Source organism: Ammospiza caudacuta, chromosome 14, assembly GCF_027887145.1.
Source record: "Ammospiza caudacuta isolate bAmmCau1 chromosome 14, bAmmCau1.pri, whole genome shotgun sequence".
Classification (NCBI taxonomy): domain Eukaryota; kingdom Metazoa; phylum Chordata; class Aves; order Passeriformes; family Passerellidae; genus Ammospiza; species Ammospiza caudacuta.
In genome coordinates this window covers 6,621,763-6,645,693 of record NC_080606.1, presented here as the reverse complement: position 1 = coordinate 6,645,693, position 23,931 = coordinate 6,621,763, and the positions used below count along the sequence as shown (strand labels likewise).

Here is a 23,931-nt window from a genome sequence, read left to right as displayed (position 1 = left end):
AGAAATTATATGGATAATGCCAAAATGCTGAGCATGTTTTTGTGGTTTAGTCCCTTTTTTAAAATCACAATTACTTCTAAATGGAATTTGTCAATTGGACATCTGAATGGGTGTAGTCAGAAACCCAAAGTTGTTATACAGTTAAAGGACACAAAATTGCACTTGTCATCAATTTTGACCTGCAAATTACATCTACAGGCAGCACTTCTGAGTGAGAGCTAAATATCAAATCCAATCTGATCATTGGAACAGTAATTTCTGTTTGTTGGGTTAAGATGGTGGGAATTAGCCTAAACCTGTCTTCATAAGGCAATTGTCCACAGCCCTTGTTTAAAACTGGAGGATCTAGCTAGAGGAAGGAGTAATGGATGATTATCTCATTTTCTGTGTGTTCCCCAGTGATACAAAACTGACTGTGTCTTTGAGATGACAGCAAGGTTGCTGAAGCTATTGTACAGTATTTTCACACCAGTAAAGTTCTAAATATGTGTTGGCAATTTACACTATGCTCCTTCTGTAAAGGGCTGCGTTTACAGGAGTTACTATACAGATTCATATACAAATGTTCAAATACTCTGGATTGAATGATTGATGGTTTTGTATGACTCCTGGTTGCTTTCTTCATTTGACTTTCAACCTCTCAAGTTATGTTTCAAGGCTGCTTTGTAATTGAGCATTTATGCCAGACACTGTTTCAAGAATAGGAAGGTGAAAGATGAGAGTGTTTCATGTTACCAGTGATGGATCCTTGTGAAAAATAACAAACAGCACAATGTTTGTTGAGAAGTTCTAGATAGCACAGGCTTGCACAGCAGAGTTTGGTGCTGGCTGAGGAGTCAAACCTTACAGCTGGGGGCTGCTGCTTCCTCCTGGCACAGAGGGGTGGCCAACAGGGCCCAGCAGCTGTAAGCAGTTTGATAATCAGCACCTCACTCCTGCATTTATCCTGCAGCAAACAGGGCTCACCTGTTTGTAGCCAGCTCAGACCTCTCTGTGTTGGCCTGCACTGCACTGTAGATGTGTGAGGACAACTGCAGGTCCTAAGTTAAAAGCAGAGACAAAGCAAATATCTTTTCTGAGAGTGCTGCATGTGCCTTCAGGATCTGCTTGTCACTGGACTCGGTACATGGAAGGTCAGTTTGCTACAATTTATTTCTTTCCACTTCTGTTTTCCATGTTCATGGAGTAATTTTATGCTCTCTCTAGACTTTCATTTTGAAAACTCTAACTGCTCTGTGATATCACTAAGCCACAGAGTTTTCTTTGGTGCATTTTATTAAAGATTGCTAGTAATATTCCAGGCTTTGTGCATCTGATTCACTGGAAATGCCTAGAAAGTGTAGGTGTACTCTGCTATTGCTGACTACATGTGGCTTGGCTCAATTAGTCTGCAGTTAAAATTATGTTAATGGATGGGCTTGCACAAACAGAAAAGTCTGTGGGTGAAGATTCAGTGTTTTGAATAGACTGGATGCTTCATTTGGTTTTTGTTCTCCGAAAAATGACTTGAGATTTGTCCACATATTCTTTAACAATATGAAAATGTTTTTGGAGATATAGAGGGATGATTGAAATGTAAATCTCTAGTTTATAGATGGAAAATTATATAGAAAGTGTAAGTAATTTCTATAAAAACCTAATGAACTTTGTATGTTATTTTCTATTTAAAAGTGTGCTGTGGCTCCATGTTCTGTCCCTTTCATCTTGCTGTAAACACAATCTTCAGCAACATAAATACTATTTTTCCCTCTTCAGATCTGTCAGTAAAGGGCTGAAAATGCATTTCATGCTAGAGACTCACTTAATCTTTGCTTTCTTTGTTATCTTTAACTCTTTCCTCCTACTCTCTGCCAATCCTCGATTTCATTTATTTTTTTATTTATTTGGGGGAGGGTGGGGAGATGAATTTGCCCTGCTTTACACAGCTGTGGTTGTCACATAATGTTTCCTTTCATCTGTAAGTTTTAAGGTATTCTGCTTCTTTCTGAGGTCTGGTGAAAGCTTTACAATGTGGCCAAATATTCCTTGTCCATGTAAATGCTGACTCTGCCAAGCAGAGGATAAACCCACATAGATTTCATAACTCAGCAGTCGTTTCCCTTTTGAGTGTGACATCCTTGTTGAGAAGGTGAATCTTTACAAGCAGCCAAGGCAGGCTGTGAGAGCCAGCACTGGGGGAAAAGAGGATATCAGTGTGACACTTGTGCAGAAACTAAATGTAGTTGGTGTAAGAATAATAATGAGGAAGAATAAACAGAGAAGTTGCCACCTCAGTCCTGCTGAATTGCCTCTTGTGAAGTGTGCTTTTTGCTCCCCACTGCTGAAGTGCCATGTGTTAGAGCAGGACATGAGGATGGTGACAAAAAGGTTAAGAGCTTTTTGAGAAGTATCTGCATTTTACTTAAACTCCCTGCCTTGATCTCCCCAGAAACACAACAGTGCTTACCTGCACAGATGAAAAGCAGAAAACTTCTTGAAAAGGTTAACACTTGTTTTGTAGTAGTCTAGGCAGTATCAGATGTGATGGTTAAAGAGGTATGAAATGGCCTTTACTGTGGTAAAGTTTTGTGTTATCTGTTACTCTTGACATGGGAGGAAAAATTCTTTTGTAAAATTCCCTTTGATATGAGAGGGGAATTAACAGTTACTGGAAACAGGATTGGGTAAAATGTAATTTTTTGTATGTTGTATCTTTCTTGCATTACTAATAGTTGCCCAGGAAACCAGCAGAACTCTAAAGTTTTCTGCTAGAAAGGCAGCTATGGTTAGAAACAAGGTCATTTCAGACTGTGCCTGCAGATTATAAAAGTGCTGGTGGGGACCTGCCATGGGTTCTGTTCTGCATACTGGTGCCTGTTACATGTTAAATTTCAATTAGATAAAAAATGTTTACCCTGTATTATGTTGATAATAGTAAGTGGGTTTTGTTTGGGATTTTTGTTTGTTTGGTTGGTTATGTGGTGTTTTTGGTGGTTTTGTTTGTTTGTTTTTTACAGTAAGAAAAACCTCCAAATTAATCTGGTTCACCTCAAGAGAAATTATTGTACACTGAGTGTGAGGGTTGCCTGTCTGGATTGTCACATTGCTCTAGAGGCTTCTGTTAGAATCCAGGATCTGTTAATCTGCTGGGCTTTTTTTTTCCTGGGGAAAGTGGTTTTACCAACATTTTAATACAATAACAAAGTAAATTGTAGCTGTCTTTGTACATGAGCTGTAATTATTTTCCAAGAGCTTAAGCTTGGCTCTTTGCCTTTCATCTGAAAGGGCACTGTTTCTTATGTTTTACATTGTCCACCCCTATTAGACACAGCTACAAACCTTGGCACATCCATCATCAGGCTTTCAGGGAAAAAACATTTGTAATAAATCTTTTTAAGGAACAAGTGCTTATGAACTTTCTCTCCTGTTGAATTTGCATGTCTGATGTCTATTACCTCACTGATTTCAGCTAAAGCCTAAGGAGGAAATTGATTTAGGATGGAAACAGGTAATAATAGTTTGATTAGAATAATTTTCAGCTTCAAAGGGCCCTCATGTCCTTCTGCATAAAATAATGATCATAAAATCAATTTGTGTATCTCTGATTCCTTTTCTGCCTTTTCTGAAGGTGATGTTCTTTGCAAAGGACACATTAGTCACGGTATTTTACTGCTTTGAATAGCACTTCCATTTCTGATTTGCTTAAATATTTTAGTTCCCAATCTCTAATACATTTGGGTTGTTAAGACAATCAGAAGTGATTGACAACTATGAATATTTCTTCCAGAAAGTGCCACAAACAATACGCTAATTTTTGGTCCTTAAACAAGCTGTTTCTGGCTGTCACCAATCCCACACACTTTATAATTCACTGCTGGGTTTATTTTTTGTTTATTTTGTGATGGAGAGGACAAGTTTGATGCTTAGAGGGATAGGAGCTGCAAGCTATCTGTGACTGCTCATGTTGTTCAGTGTGACCAAAGTGTGTGCAGATGTCTTGCTAACCTCACTGTGGGTTCTCCCAGGTGTTGTTGACAGCATGTCCTGGCATTTAGGAAGCTCTGTTGCCCACACTGAGCTCAAAGTCCTTCAGCCTCTGAGGCAGCTTGCTTAAAAAGCTTGCTGTCTAGAAAAAAAGGTGATGTTGACACGGTCTATGTGTCACATTTGTAATTATCAGCAGAGAGAACTTCATTCAGGCAGTTACAGGTTTTATATTTTGAGTAAAATTATTGGATTTGAAATTTGTATATTTATTGGTACAATAAAAATAATTTTGAACTCTATTTCTCTTGGTGACACTCATCAGTGTTGTATCTCTATGTTTTCCACTTGGGAAATATTGTCAAAAGACAGGTAAGTGGTATTAGTTAGTTATTTACAGGATGGTGAAAAGTAGCTACAGAAGATTCTGGTGTGACCAAAAACTTTGGGGAAAAGGTTAAAGGGACAAGCTACAGTTCTCAGGTTCCCCAGTGTGAGTATTTGACCTTCTCTACCAGTGGAGCATTAGAAATTATTTCAGAGGAGAATAGTTGCTGGCAGAGGAAAATCTTTTCACACATCTGAAAGCAAACCACTCTGTATAAAAAGGTGAAATGTTCAAAAGTTCAGTTCTTTTGGAGCATAATATAGCTTTGTCTGGACTTCTGATACTTTAATTTTTATCTATTTAATATTTAAAGTAATGCACCCTGAAGCTTTTGCCATTGTGTTTTGATTCTCAGGTGCATGTTCCTGTGAATGAGCTAGTGCAATTTTGGCTTTTTTCCTATGCATTTGGCAGTAGGGCAGATTACAGACTAAAAGTTACTGATTGTGATTAGGTGATTTTAAGTCTCAATATTGTTCTTATCAATCAGTTTTCTTTTCAGCATCAGATATTCACATATGTAGTAATTTTCTTTGCCATTGTTATTCTTTGATTATAAATGCCCCATGAGTAAGGCATTATATTAGGGAAGTACAGTTTACTTTGAGGACTGACTTTTTCCTCTACTTAGATTTCTTTTTAATGTCTATATTTTCTTTATCAATACTTATGGCTAGGAGAGAACTACTGTAAGAGCCCAGTAGCTAAGAGCTATCTTAATTTACATGTTAATTTATCATTAAATCAAGTTAATAGATCTAAGCATATACCCTTATGAGAAATCATAGTAACTATTAATTATACCAATATTTGTGTACGAAGCGTGTGTAAATGTTGTGTAATTTGATGAGGAACCAAGAACAAAGAATTTCATCTAAAATATCATTTTCCTAGCTATTTCAATAACAACCATAAGGGGACTGAAATGGAAGGATATTTTCAAAATGAAAAGACATTTTGATATTTTGGATTAAGAAGTCAATAAATTTCATTCTGGTAGGATCTCAATCCTCTTTCTGACTCCAGAAAACCTTCACAAAACACAGAGTGGTTCTTGCACTCTTTGATGGTAAGAGATAAGTGGTTTGTGATATTTTTGATAGATCCAAAAGATCTTAAAATTTTTTTTTTTCTATCAAAATTACTGTGTTTTTCTACCTTGCCTATAATATCGAATTTTTCTAGGAGGAGGAGCTGGTCTCTTGGGCTGCCACTATATCAGAACGTAGGGAATTTCTGCCATCTGCCCTCCTGAGTAGCAAATATCTACATCATTGACAATTTTTTTCTTTTTTTGTCTGTTGGTATTGCAAATTCGTGGAATTGTAATTCAAAATGCTTTTCCCAGTTGTTGAGGCTGCCAGATTTTAAAGGGGTGACACACCCTATTTATACCCAGCTCCGATATGTGTTCCACTGGACACTACAAAAAAAAAGTAAAAGAAATAGAAAAACATAAATGAGAGTCCTCAGACTGAAAAATAGTGTCCCTTTAAAGATAAAACTTTGATCTCAACCTTTTTTTTGGTTTTGCTGATACAGATTCTAGCACTTTGCCATCACAAAGGATTTATGTCCAGCCATTCCTACCTGGAGACATCATAACCAAACAGTGCATGGGGTCATCTGAGGACTGATGCTCCTCCCCATCAGGGGTATGTAAAATCCAGATTTCTGTGGTGTCCTCAGTACAGGTGCCATATTGTAGTGCAGGATGTCACAACCACAATGTGGTAGATCAGATCATTTACCTGCAGGTTGTATTTTAGTTAGGTCTGTGTTTATGATGCATGAGAGAGAGGCAGGAAGTGGAGGGCTTGGGGGATGCTACATGCCTGTTGTAACCTCAGGAAAGCCATAATCCTATCCTCAATAACTTTTATTTTTTAGCTCCACGTGCAATCAGCTGCTCAGACATACAAGGATCATGCCCACACATACAGACACTGTCACTGCCATGCTCTTCTCTGGACAAGCCCTACTGGCAAATCTCAAAGCTGTTTGGCCTGGCACTGCACAACAGCTCTTATAACACCAAGATTAAAGTAATCTCATGTATAATTCAACTTCATGTCTGATTTAATTGTGTTGTTTGTCCTGTGACCTTTTGTGACTACCACATGTGCCAGGCTTGATTCTTTTCAAGGGTCCAGTTCCATCTCTTTTTGCATGTATGGAAAGGATCTCCAGCTGGCTAAACCTTTCTGTTCAGGGTTGCTCAGTGTGCACTGTCAGGAATTGATCAGGGAAAATTTATTGAGACTGTTTTGACTGGATCTTGATTCTTTCCAGTACAGATAAGTTTCAAGATTTAGTATGTACTTAGTGTTATTTTTAAAACTGCTGAGAACTGAAGAGGAACAAGATTAAATCCTTTACAATCTAGCAATCTAGAGTGAGGTTGGGTGGGTTTTTTTGGTGTTTTTTTTTTTTTTGTTTTTACTTTTTGGTTTTTTGGGTTTTTTTTTTTTTGTTTGTTTGTTTTTTGTTTTGGTGATTTTTTTTTTTTTTGTTGTTGTTGTTGTTTGTTCGCTAGCTTGTTTTCTTTCTTTCTTGAAGAAAAATGGGCGAATTTAAGTACTTTGGGTATCAGGATCATTTTAGCTGGAAACTTCCTTATAATTTTATTTTACCAATTCCTTACAAAGCAGCCATTAACTGATTTACTAGAAGCTTTTGGAGGTTAAAAATGATGATGCTGTATTTATGGCATAATGACAGAAATGTTTTCTTTTTCTCATTAAGATGTCTTAACACCATTGTATTCTTTGTTACACACTAGAAAGCCAAGCTCTCTAAGGAGAACATTATGCTTTTATCATGATGTCAATTCTGTCACTAACAGCTCTCAAAATGCAGTGTAGTCATATATCTCAAAAAGAATTATAATTATACAGTCTGCATCACAGTCTTTATTTTATCTCCTTGCAAGTATATACCAACATTTTTCCTAACTTAATGTCTATATATGTAAGAAAAATTGTCCTTTGCATAAGCAGATAAATCTGTGCGTTCTTTATTCACAGCCTTGTGAATTGCATTTCTATTTTTTTTTTTTTTGTCTATAATAATTAGTCTTCACAATGGTCAGATTTTATCACTAGAAGTATACCCTTGATCAGTCCCTAGGCACATGGTTTTACCCAAATATTTGATCCTTGGAAGTCTGCTAGTACTTTCAGACTAAAAGATTACTTGAAGTTTCTTTTACATAATGCATGCCAAATTGTTCTTCTCCTGGAATACTTACAGAACTATTTCTGCTATTCCCAGAGCACCACTGAGTAATTCCTTACCGAATTTCGTATTGTACTGAATATTCATGAAAACTTATGAAATATGATGATGTTTCTTCTAGTGGTCTTTTTTACAGCATCTCACCCATAGAATTTTATTTTCTTATGGCTGGTTTGTTCCAACTACTACTTTTTCTTTCTTATGGTTGGATGATTCTATCAATGGATAAAATAGGACTGAAGAGCCATGATCATTATTAAGTCTAGTCCTTTCCTAGCACAGATGACAATATCTAATCCTTTTCCTAGTTTATCTGACCTTAGCTTAAGCTATTTAGATGCCTTTATTTGATATTCCTGTTAAAATATTGTCTCTGGACAGCATTATTATGACTTAAGAATTTTCAAACTAATTTTGCCAATGTCCAGTTCACACCTGGTTCTCTTGGTACACTGGGGCAAAGAATTGAATTCCAGAGTATGCTCAGACATGGAGTTACCGCTTCCATTTCAGTAGAACAATAAAACAAGGATTTTTTTTCTTTTTAGTTATTTGCTTTATATTTTTTAATCACTGTTTTATAATTTCAGTATCTGGGTCAGTCTCATGAAGTAGTCTTGTGATCCAGGCTCCTCTAAGAACTCCCCTGGTTAGGAGATGAGGAGAAATGAGCAATCAAATGCTGTTCAACAGTCAGACATAGTTATATTATTGCTCTGTATTTATTTCTGTTTTTACCAACTGTGTTTAATTAGAAAATTTCAAGTAAGTGTGAAGAATATACCTCAAACATGTATTTTGGTGATAATGCATGAGACTCCTGCAGAAGAAGCCAGAATCACAGAGGACAATATTTGCTCTTTGATTTATATCTGTTTCATTTTCCCCAAGCTTCAGAATAGCTCAGTGTCAATCTGTTTCTCTTATCTCTTTGGCTAGTTTGAGTTAGATCAAAGAACTCTATTTTCAGAGAATCTACATGATAGTTATAAATACGCTGAGAAAGTCCTATCTTGGTGATAGCTCCTGCCTTCCTGGAAAAATATTAAAATTATTTTGAAAAAAAGCAATATTTAAAAGAAATAGAAGAAACAACAATAAAAAAAGATTAGCAAGTGGCACAAACACCGTCCTTTCACAGAGGACACTTGTACAGGTGTCACGTTCTCCACACTACCAGAACAAACATCTGACCAAGAGTCTAAAATAGCATTGAAGAAGTATCAGAGTTAAGGAGCTCCTCTGGAGAACATCCTATAAAAGGCACTCATTTTGCAAAATGCTTGGAATAGTTTTTGAGATTCTGTCCTCTTCAAAGCTCAAGCCAGAACTCAGGCTGCTTATGAGTTTAAGAGGAAAGTAGGACATGTAGATGTCCAAAAATGACAGGACTATATTTTGGTGTGATTCTGCAGGCATCTGACAGAGCAATGCTGTTTTGTGCCTAAAATTGCTCAATCATTTGCTTTTCTCAACCTGTAGCATTTTTCCAGTTCCTGTGTGCTTCCTGTAAGTAATCACAGAGACTCTGGTGAGCCATGGAAATTAGCTCCGTGCAGAGGTGTTCAGGCCTGGTGAGACCCAGCCTTATAAAATCACATAAAACTGTGCTGCATGGTGTTTTCTGACCAGCACCAGATAAAATCAAGCCAAATGAACTTGGTACCCAGCCTAAATTAAGAAGTTTTGATTCTTGTCAGATGATTATTACCTTTGGGACCATTCCAAACCTTTGTGTCTAGACTCTCTCTGGACCTGAGATCTGATGCCTGTAGCCAGCATTTCTATCACAACTTGTGCCTTTCCAATTTCAGGACCAACATGAGTAAAACGAGGTGCTTCAGCATCTGTCAGTATAAAACTTCTAGTGGCTTCCTTGTGAAATTCATAAGCATGTGTTCTGTTTGCTGCCACAGATATATAGAACACAAGTGATTCAGCATTTCCAACCTCATGATAAAAAATAAAGTATCCCAGAGTTGTTCTGGTTTCCTCAATTTCCCTTTTCTCCACAGAAAATCATGAATCTGAAAAACAACAAATTTGCTTCCCAACCATCCCCTCCTTTTATTTGTTTTTGGTGGTGGGGGAGGAAGAGTTAATTTCAGCTACAGTTCTTGGATAATTACAGGAATTTAAAAACTCCATCTAATGTGCTATTTGACAGCAGTGAAACCTGATCAAGGTTATTAATTCCTCTAACCATTGACCTCTAGATTCAATAAACATACAGCTGAAAAATGACCACATCAAGGAATTTATCCAACTTGGCCAGAGAGCATGAATTTGAAGAAATAACTTGTACAAATCTCTGAAAAATTACTTTGTAAAAATGGCATTTCCTTACTGAAAAACAATCTGCTTTTATGTATTCAGACATGTTTCTTAGAAATGAAATATTGTTTTGGATTTGATTTTTGTTTAACCAGTGAGGAAGCTGTTGGCTTGGTTTTGGGCTTTTTATTTTTTTTACTTTTGTGTATTCAACAACAGCAGTTTATATGTCACTGAGACACATGTGCCGGTGATGGAGCTTCCATATAATTTGTAGATATGTTGATCCTACCCAGATGAAATTCAGTGATGCCTTATGCAGTGAAGGTGGGAAAAGAAAAGGGATGATAATGTATTGTCCTTTCACCTGAAATCAAATGGCTTGTTCAAACCCTACCTCTTTTTCACATCTCGAGTGTGTTTCATGCATATATGAGGAACACTTTCTCCTCATATACGAGGAACTGTGAAGGATCTCTAATCCTTCAGATCCATTGAGCTTTTCGCTTCTTAGAACATGAAAGTCAAAATGTTCTCTTACTGGTTTTGTAGACATGGGCCTATTATGTGTATAAAAAAGTGTGCCTGTTTTGGTGTTTTTTAATTCAATTTTTACATGAATCAGCAAACAATCAGTGATTTGCAGCTCACTGTTTATAGGCGCCCAAGACAACAGGTTTCAGTCACAGTCATTTTCCATCTTGCACTCAGTTGGGGTTGACAACTTTCCTTGGAAGTTCAATCACAATAATGTTGGTCATTGTGGGTTGTTACTTTGGGAAGGAAGGTCGTCCTCCAAGGCTGTTGATTAAAGGCCAGGAGCTCGTTAGGCAGCAGGAGCAGCCTGTTTGTGAGGGGCGCCCAGCCCAGGCACTGCCCCTCATGGCCAAGGCCTTACCAGGCTTTTTTATGGAGAGCCCCTAATGAGGCTTTTTTGGGGGGGCCCCTAATGAGGCCTGTGGGGACCCTAACAAGGCCTCTGAGGCCTAACGAGGCTGTGGAAGCCCAACGAGGCCTAACGAGGCTTTCTGAGCTCTTGGGCAGCCTGAGGTGTTCGAGGGGCTGGTGCCACCCCCTCACTTTAGGGTTGGGTGAATAAAATTATATGTATCTCCAAGTTCAAAAGCAAAGATGGTTCGTTTTCCTGAGTGGGTTTGGAAAAGACAAAAGTGCAAAATGAGAGCTTTTTTGGTCAAAATGGAGACATCTGGAGCTTCTGTTTAATTAAAACTGTTTCCTGAGGTGTTTGTGTGGAGTTCCAGTGAATTGTGTTTCTGTCCAGTCTTTACCTTTCATTGAGTCCCTTTTTAAGAATGGTTATGGCAGATGGTGGAAAGAGAAGAAAATATACCAAAGGAAACTGAGCTAAAGCATAGCAAAAACCAGTTAATTCAAATTACTATGATGTGTTATTGTTTTCAAAATTTGAAAAATATTTGCAAATGTACAAATGCGTTTGATTAAAATAGAGCAGTACTAATTTATGTAAAATTTAATAATTAAGGAACTGAATAAAAAGGAATATTATTTTTAATTAATAATTCTGTACTGATGTGTTTCTTTATTGGGTCCCTATGCCAACTTGTCCTTCCCTAATTTATTTTAATACATTCGCTTCTCCAGAAAGAAATTGAACCAACTTTGCATATATATCACAGTTTTTTTATGCATATTTAATAAATCAAATCATATTTATTAAAGCCTGCAATTATGTATGTCAGAAATGTTGACTAGATGTAAATAAAAGCCCTTGTTTGAATGTTGCTCTTAATTATGTGCTTTTGATTTTCATGACTTGCATTTTCGAAAACTGTAAAAAATGTAATTGCTAATGAATATCTGTGCTAGAGTTTGATTATAGTTCAGTGTCTCTTATACAACCATTTGACTCTGAATATAAAAAACATAAATATTTTCCTGTTGCTCTTGCTTGAGCACTGGTACTAAAATTCCTAAGTAATGCTGATGTAGAGTTTAAGTTTGTGTCTGAAGTATGTTGGCACTGAAATGAATTACACAGAAGACTTGACATAGTGCTATACAGGTTGAAAGGCAGCACTCCTGGTTCGGAGGGGATTTTAATTTTCTTTTTAAGCCCATCAAATCTTACTGACATTGAATGTTTGGCAGTGGTGAGTTCTTAGGCATGGTGCTGTTGATCTTGTCCTGTGCATTCACTTCTGCAGAGAGCACACAGAGCCAAAATGTGCATGAGGAAGGCGTGGAACAAAGGCTGAAAGGTGAATTTGCAGTTTCCATTGCCTGGCCACAGACACACAGACACATCTCTGAGGTGAAACCCGAGCGAGTTATACTGCTGGCTGCTTGTCCACAGAGAGCTGAGGTCAAAGAAATTCTACAGTACATCGTTAGCCAGAAGAGGCAGACTCCATATTAATCCTGCTTGCTCTTTAATTTTGGGAAGTCAGTTCTGAGCCTTATGGATATGTTCAGGCAGGAGCTCTGTGTGATCTCAGAGTAGCTGAAGGGCATCAGATGCCCTATTTCTGCCACTGAGATGTGCCTCAGCATCCAAGTAATAGATTATAAATCTCTGAAAGCATTTTTCAGTCATGCATTTTTACCATATCCCTTAACCAACCACAAGATTTCAAAGAGCATAAAAATCACTTGTAGCAGAGGATCTTGCAGCATAGGTAATATTGTAGAAACTCACTGTACTGTCATTTTGACACAAATAATTGGGCATGGAGCTGCACATACACAGGAAAAAAGGAGATAAAAATCTTTATCACATGCAACCACACAGGATATGTACTATAGACTTACAATGGTAATAATCCATCACTGTCTTTCTGTATTGAAATGGAAAACAAAAAAATATGGTGTTTGGACTGAAAAAAAAATAAAACTCGATACTTGTGGTACAGTTACATTATTTGGTCATATTTAGGCTGATATGTCTACAAAATTGAGCTCTTCTATTGCACTTCAAATTTATGGCTGAGTAAATTAAAAGTCACTTTATGAAGATGAGGACCTACCATTTTGTAGTAAAATGTTGTTTTATTTGGAACAAATTGGGTGAGTATTTATCATTCCCTGTCATGTTACTTCTTACAAAATATAGGCATTTCCTTTGCCTTGTTTAGTTTGCTTTTCACAAAGGGATAGCTGCATTGCTGATAGCTCGCAAAGAAATTGTCTTCTGTGTTTGTACAGTGGAATGTGCCCATTTGTGCAATGGACGCCAATGTGCAGATCTGGGATATGTGTGTGTTGCCACAGTTCCAGACCATCCCTCGCTGGGCTGCAGGCAGAGGAGAGCAGGGTGGGAGCCATCAGCTGTGCCATGCCTGGAAGGTGGTCCCAGTGGAGAGGAGTTTGCTGTAGGCACAGGCAGTGGTACCTCACAGGGGAGGCAGATGCCAGCTCCTCTCTGAGGGGATAAAGGAAGTTTTGCTGTTGCTGATGTCATGACCTGATGGAGTTTCAGCTTTACCCCCAGTGATCAGGATCTTGCTGTGTCACACTCTTGTCGCAGCCTGCTGAGGGCATTGGCTCATAAAGAGTCAATTAAGGGTCATAAAGACAAGTTGTTCCAAGATATTATTAAACTAAGTATTACCACTTTCTCTATATTGGTGTTTTTGCTTCAGCAACTTGACTTGCTTTCTGATGAAGAGCAGTGATCATGTACTTTGCATAGGTTTGTTAAAATATTAAATGAATGGGAAAAAAAGTGGCTGATGATTACTGCAATAAGTTTCCCAAGAAAATAGGATTATCTAAACCAGTAACCACACATTAATCAGATATGTCACAGTTCTCATTTTTCTCTTCTATAACTTTGTTCAGATTTTTAGTGCTTTCTAGAAAATTTCCTGCAGGATTGTCAGCCTTTTGCTCTTGAAAAAGTAGTGCAGTATTATTTCAATAGATTACTAAGTATTTTTAATTTATTTTTTCAGCTGCTTCATCCTGAGTCCCTGACATTTCTACGAGCATAAAATTAGTGAAATCTTGGCTAGTGATGCATCTTTTCCTTTTTGCTGCCTGATGTGGCAGCAAAATGATGAGCTGAGGAAACAACATGCTTTAGTGCTTTTGGGAAGTCCTTTAAATCTTGCACAAATACCACTTATTTTACTCATAATTTAGTACCTTGAACATAATTAGTCCATTGAGCCACTTGACAGATTCCATTCCATCTACTTTTGAGTGTGTTTACCCTCATGGGTACCTGTTTGCAAGATTCCTGTTATAGCAGCGTATTTTACAAATCTGATGGGACAGACTACTTTAGAATATTTCAGATACCCTTGGTCACTGATTTTGGCTTGGCAAGGAATTGAGTTTAGTTATATATATTGAGCCTTCAGAGATGTGTGCCTTGAAAACAAAACAGTGATCATTTTTGGTGATGCTGGATGTTTGTTAGCAGTTTGGGATGACACTGAGCTAAGATTTTCATGTGACTTTTTGTGTTTCTTTGGTTAGTTGGTTGGGGTGTACACTTATTTTCACTTGCTTATTTTCTCACTCCAATATACCTTTTCTTATATATATTTTTTGTCATGTCCCATTTTACTAGGCACTTTACAGTGGCATTTTTGTCGGAAGGAATGCAACCATGGAACCTGTTTTATCTGTTATTGTAGTTTTACTTCCCAAATCCCAGCCCCAACAAAACCCACAGTGTGGGCCCTGCCTAAAATGCTGCCTTGTTGCATCTGAAGGTAGCTGCAATCTGCAGTCTCTGTGCCAGATGAGCAGTAGTGTGGCAGATGTGGAAGGAAAGGCAGGAACGTTCTGTCTGTACTGAAAACATTACAGCGATGTTGCATTGATCTGCTGTCTCCTCAGACCTTCCCTGGCCCAGAAAAGCCAAAATATTAAGGTTTTTGAGCTGTCCAAAGTTTAAAATAGAAGAGGCAGAAGTCAATAAACAAACCAGACACTTTTAAAGAAAAATGCCAATTTCATAAAGATTTTACTTTAAGTAAGAAATTGGGAAGCAAGTCCTTTATACATACTCCACTTTTCCCAAATATTTGTTGTTCAGTGTAAAATCCTAAACAATTTATTGAAAATATCTGTTCCATGTCTGTGGCAAGGGATCAGATTCCATCAAAATATGACTGCAAATCAAGTGTCCACTGCAGATCTGGGAGGAAATTTTGAGTGTTCATCAAACAGCAGTTGTAGTGTTGTTCATCAAACAGCAGTGTTGTTCACTGAAGAGCCTGAGTCATGCCAGAGAGCAATACATCTCTTCCTCTACCCTTGTAAAACCTCAGATTATGTTTTGGTGAACAGGCACATAAATATGATATGTTTATTTTTTGATCTTTTAAAAGACAAATTGTGTTCCTACTAGGAAATGTCAAATGCATTTGTGTCACTAAAAATATTTTCTTCCAAGCAAATAAGGCACTCTTTAATACCTAACTAGATACTTTTATTTTCAAATTGATTCTCCTGCAGAAGTACTTAAGATCATTAATGCAGGTGTGTTGTTAATTCTCACTGAAAGCTCTTCAAAACTCAGCTAAGTGTATCACCTGTGAAGATTGTTTTCATTTTGCATGAACCAGCATCCCAGTAACAGTACCCTTGCCCTGTTAGGACCAAAGTATGTGTTTTCTTGAGAGTTTGCACACTATAATAGGTGAAATCAGTTGTTTGAAATGCATGTTTTTGACCCTAGGTTGTCCACTTGTTGGTGCTGTAGTTTTCCCTGTCACAGATGACAAGACCATGCAGAAAAAACTCCCTATATTGAATCATTATTGAGATGGTACTCAATAATATTGTGCAAACTTGTAGCTGGAATATATAACATTACCATGTTAAAAGGTTTGGGATATTAAACAGCACAGCCTCCACAAGGGTATCCTTGGGCTGATCAGGATGATAACAGCAGCAGAGCAGAACAGACCAATTCAGCCACTATTAGGATGCAAACTCCGCAGCCCATCTCGGAGTTCTCAGTGCTGATTTGCAAATCAGGCAGCAGCTCTTTTAGGAAACATCATGCTGGCATATGGCACCTGTGCTGGAGCTCTGCTGCTTTTAATCACAACAGCATAAGGTTATAAATATAAACATATTTTCCTGAAGGAGTGATAAGAAAAATAAACAGGTCTGATCCTGTATTGGTTGACAGAAGGTATCAAAAGTAAAGGTGATATGAGTTTGCCTGGTATTGAATCTCACCCTGGTAATGAAGAAATGTGCATTAGAGATATGACCATAGGGCTGCACTGAACCTTCTGCAGCTTGATACACTGAAAGATGCAAGAAAACTAACATTATTTGGACCATGGAGGTTTGTGGTGTACAGGAGGCTGCTGGGAAATCATTAGGATGTTTCTGTTGCTTTTCTGGTTCGTAAGGAAGCCACTACAAAGAGAGTTGTAGAATATATGAGAAGGTGAAGTAGCTACAGGTGGAGGTTCTAAGGATAAAGCAGTTGAGTAGGCATGTCTAAGAGCCCATAGCAACAGAGAGAGATGGAGGAATCTGGAGATCTGTGAAGAGGTGAGGAAGAACTTGAAATTGTCCTGAAGTGATCTCAGTTTCTACACTAAATTTCAATCTTGTTCTTGTAATTATTTTGCTATTTCTTCACTCTCCATCCTATTCCTTGCTTGGAATGAACAGGCTCTGGTTAAACAAGGTTTCTCTTCTGATATTTGATGTAAATATCAGAGGAATGGAGTGCTGACTCTCTGCATTGGCTTACTCTTATGATTTATGTTTTATGCATTCACTTCACTGTCTCCAACAAGTCCTTGGAAGGTATGGGAAACAATTGTTTTCTAGTGGGAAGGAGTTTTATCGCTCTTTTAAAAAGCCAGCTTCAAGGAGGTGGTCTGCTGAAACACCAGCTCCCTGTCCCTGATGATTTGTCTTTTATTACACAATGTTGTGCCAACAATACAAAGAGTGAATTCTTACTGATTCATAGAGGAATCAGAAATGTGCTTTCTCTTTGCCTTCTCTCCCCATAAAAATTCATCAAGCCTTCAAGTGTCTTTCCATAAAAAGCCCAGAGAACCAGCCAATTAATTGTTAAAAACAAAATGCCATAGTTGCCAAGTATTGTACCTGATGGAAGAGAAGGGTATATTTAATTATAATAACTCCAGTTTACATTTTAAACAAAATTTCTTCACCTGTGTCAGAGATCACAGTGCTTATGCTTGGTACTGTCTCACAGCAACACAAAATTTTGTTAGATTTAATTATTAAATATACAGCAAAGCTGGCAGAAATGTTGAAGAGTGAACTGAGCCGGGGTATTTTTTTGCCTTGTTTTGCTTTGCTTTCATTCCAGTATTGTTGTGGTGCTCACTACACCTGTAGATGTCGAGCACAGCAGCAGAGGTTTTTCACCCCCATGTGTGGATCCTCTCATGCCTGCTGTTAATGAGCAAACAAGATTCAGGATGAACCTTGTGGGAAAATGCCCCAGGGCAAACAGACGTGTCTGAAGGCAGAAAAAAATTGAAAAATGAAACTAAAATAAAAAAATCCCTCCCAACAAGGTATTTCTGCAGTTATAGGGAATGTATTAGCTAGGTTCATTCACACAGAGAACTGAATACAATTTCATTTTAGTTTTTCCCTGCTCTCTCTATTAGTGGGATATTTACAATGAACACAATTTATGCTTGGAGATAAGGATTTTTGTGAGATAAATGGAGTTTATTTTTATTTCACTTTTTAGAGAGAGCTGCATCACGGAGTGATTATTATAGGAAAAAATATTGGAAAGAAGTTATAGAAATTATAATTATAGGAAAGCTTAAAAGTCAGTTTATCTAGATCAAACATCTTAACAGGCTTTATGAGATAATGGGTTTTATTAAGGTCAGTCGCCATTTTGTCCAGCATTCCTTGTTGCAGTGAAAATGCCTTTTCTGCAGCTATTAGAAACAAGCTGGACACACAAAGAAAAAACTTTTGTGTTATTCTGAGACCTCTCAGGAAAGTGTTCTGCAGGTGCAGCAGTGCCATGGAGCTGTGCCACATTCTCACTGCACACTGCAGAAAGGCTTTCTGGATGCTGCTGGGGCATCCTGTGAGATAAAGTCTCAGAAGTCTCACATGTCCCTTCAGTCAACACTGATCATCCTGGGCTGCTTTTCTTCACATAAAATATGATGTGCATAATAAGATTCCATTTATGAAGAATAAATATAGCAATTTATGACTAAAATGTAGATTTTATTTAAAGTCATGTACATGCCTCCATAGGTGCTAAAAAGAAATGTTCCAAATTGTCAAGTGCTAAATGTTTATTTCCATATTTTCAATAACTATGGTTGAGTTAATTCAGATGTGTGATTTCTATTTATTAGAAAAACAGGATTCTTACTTAAGTGTTAAGGGATGCTGGGATCAGAGATGAGGAAAATAATCAGCTTTAGACAACAGTAAGAAAAAAAATGAGGATAGAAAGACTAAACTGTACACAATCAGCAAGGAGTAATTTCAGATTCTGTGTCAGAACTTCAGAATTGATATGAAATAACTTTAAAGTTTTATGACTAAAGGTTTGGTGTTTTTTGTTTTTGTTTTTGTTTTTTTTTGACACTAGAAACCTGACAGTGCATGACAGAAGGCAGATTTCTTAGAAATATCCTTGGCTGGAATATTTGATTTTATTAGTTGAACACCTGTTGTTATATCAGTAAGCAGCTGAAAAATAATTGTCAGTTTCTCTCAATCTCATGAAAGTTACCAGGACACCTGTAATGACATAACACCATGCAATAAATTTTAATAGCTATCACAGATGGTCATCTTCTAAAAGGTCTGACTGTGCCAATTCTGCAATGTCATTTTGTGTGTGTGCATCCTCTGTGTTAATGCATGAGTATATGTGACCTGTATGTGAGCCCTCAGCACTTACCTTGCCAAGCAGTGTTCAAAGGCCATAAGTTTGTGCTGCTGTTTTTGCTATAAAAATAAGAAGGGTTAGCTGGAACTAGCCCTGGGCTTTTTACTATCATCATGGTTTAGGTCTTCAGAAGCAATTTGTGATTGCATCCCTCTTTGTTTGCCAGTAGTTTAGAGGATGCACATTGGTATTGCTGGTGCAGTTACTTGCTAACACCCAATCTGTGTTTGAGCCCTTAGAATAAAATGAGTGGAATGTAGAGTAAGTTCAAAGTAAAAACACCCCACATTTTTACCTTAAAGATAGTGAACATATTAAGGATTGAAGAGTTTTCAGGGGCCAGTATGCAGTCTGATAAATCAGAGGCATGATGAAGTTGAGGTTTGAGCTATTAAGACAAACAAAGCTGTAATCACCATGAGATTTTTGTCATGCAGCACCTCAGGCATCTTCCAGAAGATGTTAAATCCAGGAAAAGAAAATTCCATCTATGACTCCTCCCTTGCTACTTTTAGCATACTTTAGGATCTTTACTAAATTAAAAGGACATTTTTAAGTACACTTAGTTAAGAGGAAGCAGTGAGGGTTTTGAGATGCTGCAATCAAGAGAAAATAATTTCAGTCCCATTAAGGGATTTTTTGTTGTTTCTTGGCAGTCAGCAGTTTGAGTTTGACAACTTCGCAAGAGAAAAATGATCTGTGTCAAGAAAAACAACAAATAAGAGATGCTTGATATTTTCACATGTCCAAAGTGTCTATTATATAAACCTAAATTTTCAAAAACTGGTGCTGGTGAAGAAGCTTGGCTTTTCACCTAGGGCAAATCATAATTATCTCTCAAGACCTTAGCAGAATCTTTTACACTGATTACACTTTGAAAAACAGCTTTGAAAAGAAGTGAGACAGACTGCCTTTCAAAACTTGATTTTTATTGATGATAGATAAGCAATGATGGAGTGGAATTATTACATGTAAAGCCTTTCTTCTGTGCCTGATTTTTGAGATGCCTGAAGGTCTCACCTTATCTCTTTGTTACCTCATACAGAAATTCCCAGAACACACAAATTACCAGTAGCACCTCATGCTCGAAGATGGAGCTCTGGTAATGATTAGAGACATTCTGGTCAAGAGCAGAGTTCAGAGCTCCCCTTTCCCTGCTGAGTGCTGGGTGGTTTGCACTCCCCTTGTCTCAGCCTGACTGCTCCCTTGGTTGCCTGAAGCTTTCCAAGTTGCCCTCAGGCCCTTCTTCCTAAAAGTAGCTCTCAGCCCCCTCACTCCTGTTTAGACAGTAAACTCCTAGGACATGGGAGTTCTCTTTCCTTGTGTATGCACAGCCAGGGACAACTTTGTGAACAGCAATCAGGAGCAGGGCCAGAGGCCTGGAGCCAAGGGAGAGAGAGCTGCTGGACCATTAGTCAGGGAGTGCATAATTCATGCTGCGCTTGGGAGGGAGGAACAGCAGCCCAGGCTCTACCAACAGCCCTCTGCAGCTGAACTGGTTTGGTCTGTTGCCAAAATAAAAACTAAAGTAAACCAAATTGGCTTATGCTGACTTGCTTTACATGGTGCTGTAATGGTTAATGAAGGTGCAAATGGAACAATTGCATCAACTGCAAAATTGGATCTGAGAGATCAGGAGACTCTTAAACTGCACCTGTTTGACTCCTTGCTGTTGTCTCTGTGCAGGATAACACCTGGGAAACCTTGTTTGTGAATGATGGAATTAGTCAAGTGCTAACATAGGATTTTTTTTTTGTTTGCTTTTATATTTAATTTCCTGTATATCCTTTGCATGAAAACCTGACATTTCTGGCAGAAAATTACAGCCCTAGTCCCACACATACTGACTTTTCTATTCTTCACTGATTGTCCCTGGTGGCACAGTCATTTCTGAATTTGGAGTTCTGCCTGGGGATGGAGGACAAGCCTCAGCCCCTGTGAATAACAGGCAGCTCCCAGATGAGAAGGCTCCTCTGGCCTGCAGCAAACACCAAAGGCTGTGTTATAGACAGGCTCCTCTAGCCTGTGTTCAAGGTAGATAAAATCAGCTAAAACTAGGAAGAAAAGAGAAATTATGCATTAAAAGAACAGAATAAAGAGAAAAAAAAGGCAGCATTTGGAGTGGTTGGATATGGTGTTTTTTAATTGAGAAGTGGGGTGTGGACCCTCTTCCTTTCAGAGGCAGTAATTAAATGTCAAATGCCTATATCCCAGGCAAATGATACCATAAAAAATAGAAACCCACAGCATCTACTCTTTTTGACTGCGTTTGGAAAAAACCCAGCACCAGAAAAACTGCTCTTTAGTCCCCTAAACTAAGTCCTAGGTGTCACACTCCTAACTGGATTTTTAGACATGTCTTATGTGGGAGCGGTCATTACCCAGTAAAACCTTGTAAAGTGCATAAACACTATTATTGATATTTCATACACTCCTATCATTATAATGTTTCCTCTCTTGGGACCATTCCCAGACCTGATTCATGTATTTGTTTAACTTCTGTTGTAGATGGCTTTGCTTTTTTAAGTGAAAGCACAAGAATGAATGCTGCAGACCAATTAAAGCTCAGAAGGATAACACACATTTTAAAATTACATGTTTCAAGTCACCTGCAATACCTCTGTGATATATTTTTAGTAAAGTAAGAAGCAACTCTAATCACTGAAATAAACTCATCAATGTCCTCGCTTCTGCTGGAACCAGGAATTTGGGCCACCATTCTCAGTGTGTAGGTGTAAAAATCTGTCATTCAATCTGGGAGCTGTAGGAATACATTCCTTCTCTCCATATGAATCCCCATTCTGGTTTGTGCCTGTCCAGAGTGGGGACAGCTTCCTTTAACAAGGGCAGAGGAACAGTCAGTCTCGTTCACAGTCTCAAAAAGTCACAGGGTTTACAACACTGCTTACAGTGACACACTTGGCACTCTGAAGGATATTGCTATCTAGGTGGTACTTCAGCCCTCAGCTCCTTTTGCTAGGCTTTTCATTAAGAAATCCTTCAGAAGATTTATATCTATGACTTCAAATTTCCTTGATGCCTAAAGCAGAAATGCTAAAATCCTGTCAAAACTTTTGTAAAGAGTACAGAGTTGGCAGCTTCCCAGTAAACATGAAACTTGGTTAGTGATTAAAAGGATTCAGAAATTGCATAGCTGACAATACTCAGATGGGGGTAAATAAATTGTCTGCATCTCTTGTACTTTTCTCCATGGGTGTGCTGAGAAGTGTATTCTGTAGAAAAAGGATGGCTGAAATGGCAAGAGTTCTAACTGTCAATTTGTTAAAAGGCAAAGTAAATTATCAGCTTGAGAAAACCATTCTGGAATATTTCATTTGCAATGTCCAGCACCAGGTAGCAAAGTCTGGGTTTTTTTCATACTTATAATAGTATAGAACTGATGAGGAAAGAGTCTTAGGTAGAAGGTGAGGGACTAAAACTAAAGTCCTGAAACAAAGTTTTAATTGATTTTAAAATATCTGAAACTTAACTGAGCAGTTTTCATTTCCTCTGAAAGTTCTGTTCTAACCCTGAACCATTCACAGAAAATATAATGAAATAAAAAGGATTTTCTTATAAATGTTAATGCCAAGAAATGGCAAGATTAAAGTAGATATTTCTTATTATTTGCAAAAACATTTCTGCGTAATTACTTCTGCCACCATTTCATTGCTTTAGCATCCCCTTGAAAGATTGCCTTTCAAAGTGTGTTTTATAGTAGTCCTTAAAGATAATGCAAGGTTGTGAGGTTGTGTCTGCTTTTTTAAGTGAAAAGGCATTGTAAATGCAAGCTCTCGTTTCTCTTTTCACCTGACCCGAGTGTGCATTCAGTGCCTTTGAGAGTGTTTCAATGTTTATGTAATATATTCTGTAACTGCTTTAATTTCGGCAGGATCCATACTCCAGAAGGTCACCAAAAGGTTGGGATGTACCAGTTAGCAAATGTTATTATGATTTTCATGGCCTCTATCTGAAACGTAACTTAAAACTTGATGTGGATTTTTGAATACAAGCTGTGCTTCTAAAATTGCCTTTAGGAGGTCACTTTTTAGCTTCTGCTTTCTCAATGTATTCCCAGCAGCAATGGATCTTGGTTTTCCAGGACCCAATTACATTGCATGGGGCTATCTGGAGGACATGGATACAGGCTAGTAAACTGCATATTTGATTTAACTTTCCATATAGAGTTCTTTGACCTCTGAGTCTGCTTCCAGTTGCATGAAACACTCAATTCTGTGTCACTGTCTGTGTGCTGCTGAAAGCTGGCTCAGTCCTCACTGAGCAGTTACAGACTCTGCACAGGCCCTACCAGGGGCAACAAAACAAGGTTTCCTGTCACCTCTGCTCCTTGAGGACTCCAGTCTCTCAGACAGTGTAGGAGGAGCCTTTGTAGGGTTTTTTGTCTTACAGGTTTCACTGCTTTCTTCCAAGACTGACTGGCAGAAGAGCCAAGAGTTGTCACTTCCCTACAGTCTGGTGATCAGAGCCCTCTCTGGAGTGTAGAATAGCCATCTGTGTCTTGTACAGCAACCAAACTAGTCAGGCTTTCTTTTAGGCAACAACCCTGCTGTTTAAGAGGTGCTTGGGAGTCCATTCTGAAGTAGCACTTAGGTGGAGCACAAGAGTTTCTGGTTTCTGGCCCTTAATAACAAGGATGATATTTTCCCCCCATATTGTGCTATTAAGGAGCTGTTAAATTGAAGTATTGATAAATAATTAAATTCATAAATCCCAAAGTCAACAACTCCTCCACCTGTCCTGGTAAAAAGACAAACCTTGCAACACCTTCCCTGAACTTGTCCTATGGAATCTCCTTCTTCCTTCTTAACAGCATGGAAATCCTCAGTTCAGAAACAGTTTGATTTCTATTTTTCATTCACTTGAATGATTTTAGGAGTGAAATAAGGAAGAATTGTGATGTGTTAAATAATTGTTTGTTGGTTTCAAGGAAGAGCCAATATTAGGATTACAGTTTCAGTGGGTCTTGACAGCATAATACCTTTCCACTTGGGTGCCAACTTCTTGTGGAAATTAATATAAATCTCAATCTATGGCCTCCAGTTTATGTAAGGTCTTGTGGAGGTGGTTTACTGAGCTGCAAAATTTTGATTAATATTTTTCTATCCACATCTGATTGGATATGACATCTGGAGCATGGGATCAAGTTTTTCCAGTTTTTAAACAAAATATACTCTGA

General features: G+C 38.0%; 1 long non-coding RNA gene across 1 annotated transcript; it reads left to right on the top strand.

Annotated features, from left to right (window-relative positions):
- The first annotated feature begins 1,021 nt into the window (after window positions 1-1,021).
- On the top strand, window positions 1,022-6,406 carry LOC131564119 (uncharacterized). Its single transcript, XR_009275358.1, has 3 exons — window positions 1,022-1,133; window positions 5,894-6,006; window positions 6,242-6,406. It is a non-coding gene; the product is annotated as an uncharacterized LOC131564119 (long non-coding RNA).
- Window positions 6,407-23,931: the final 17,525 nt, after the last annotated feature.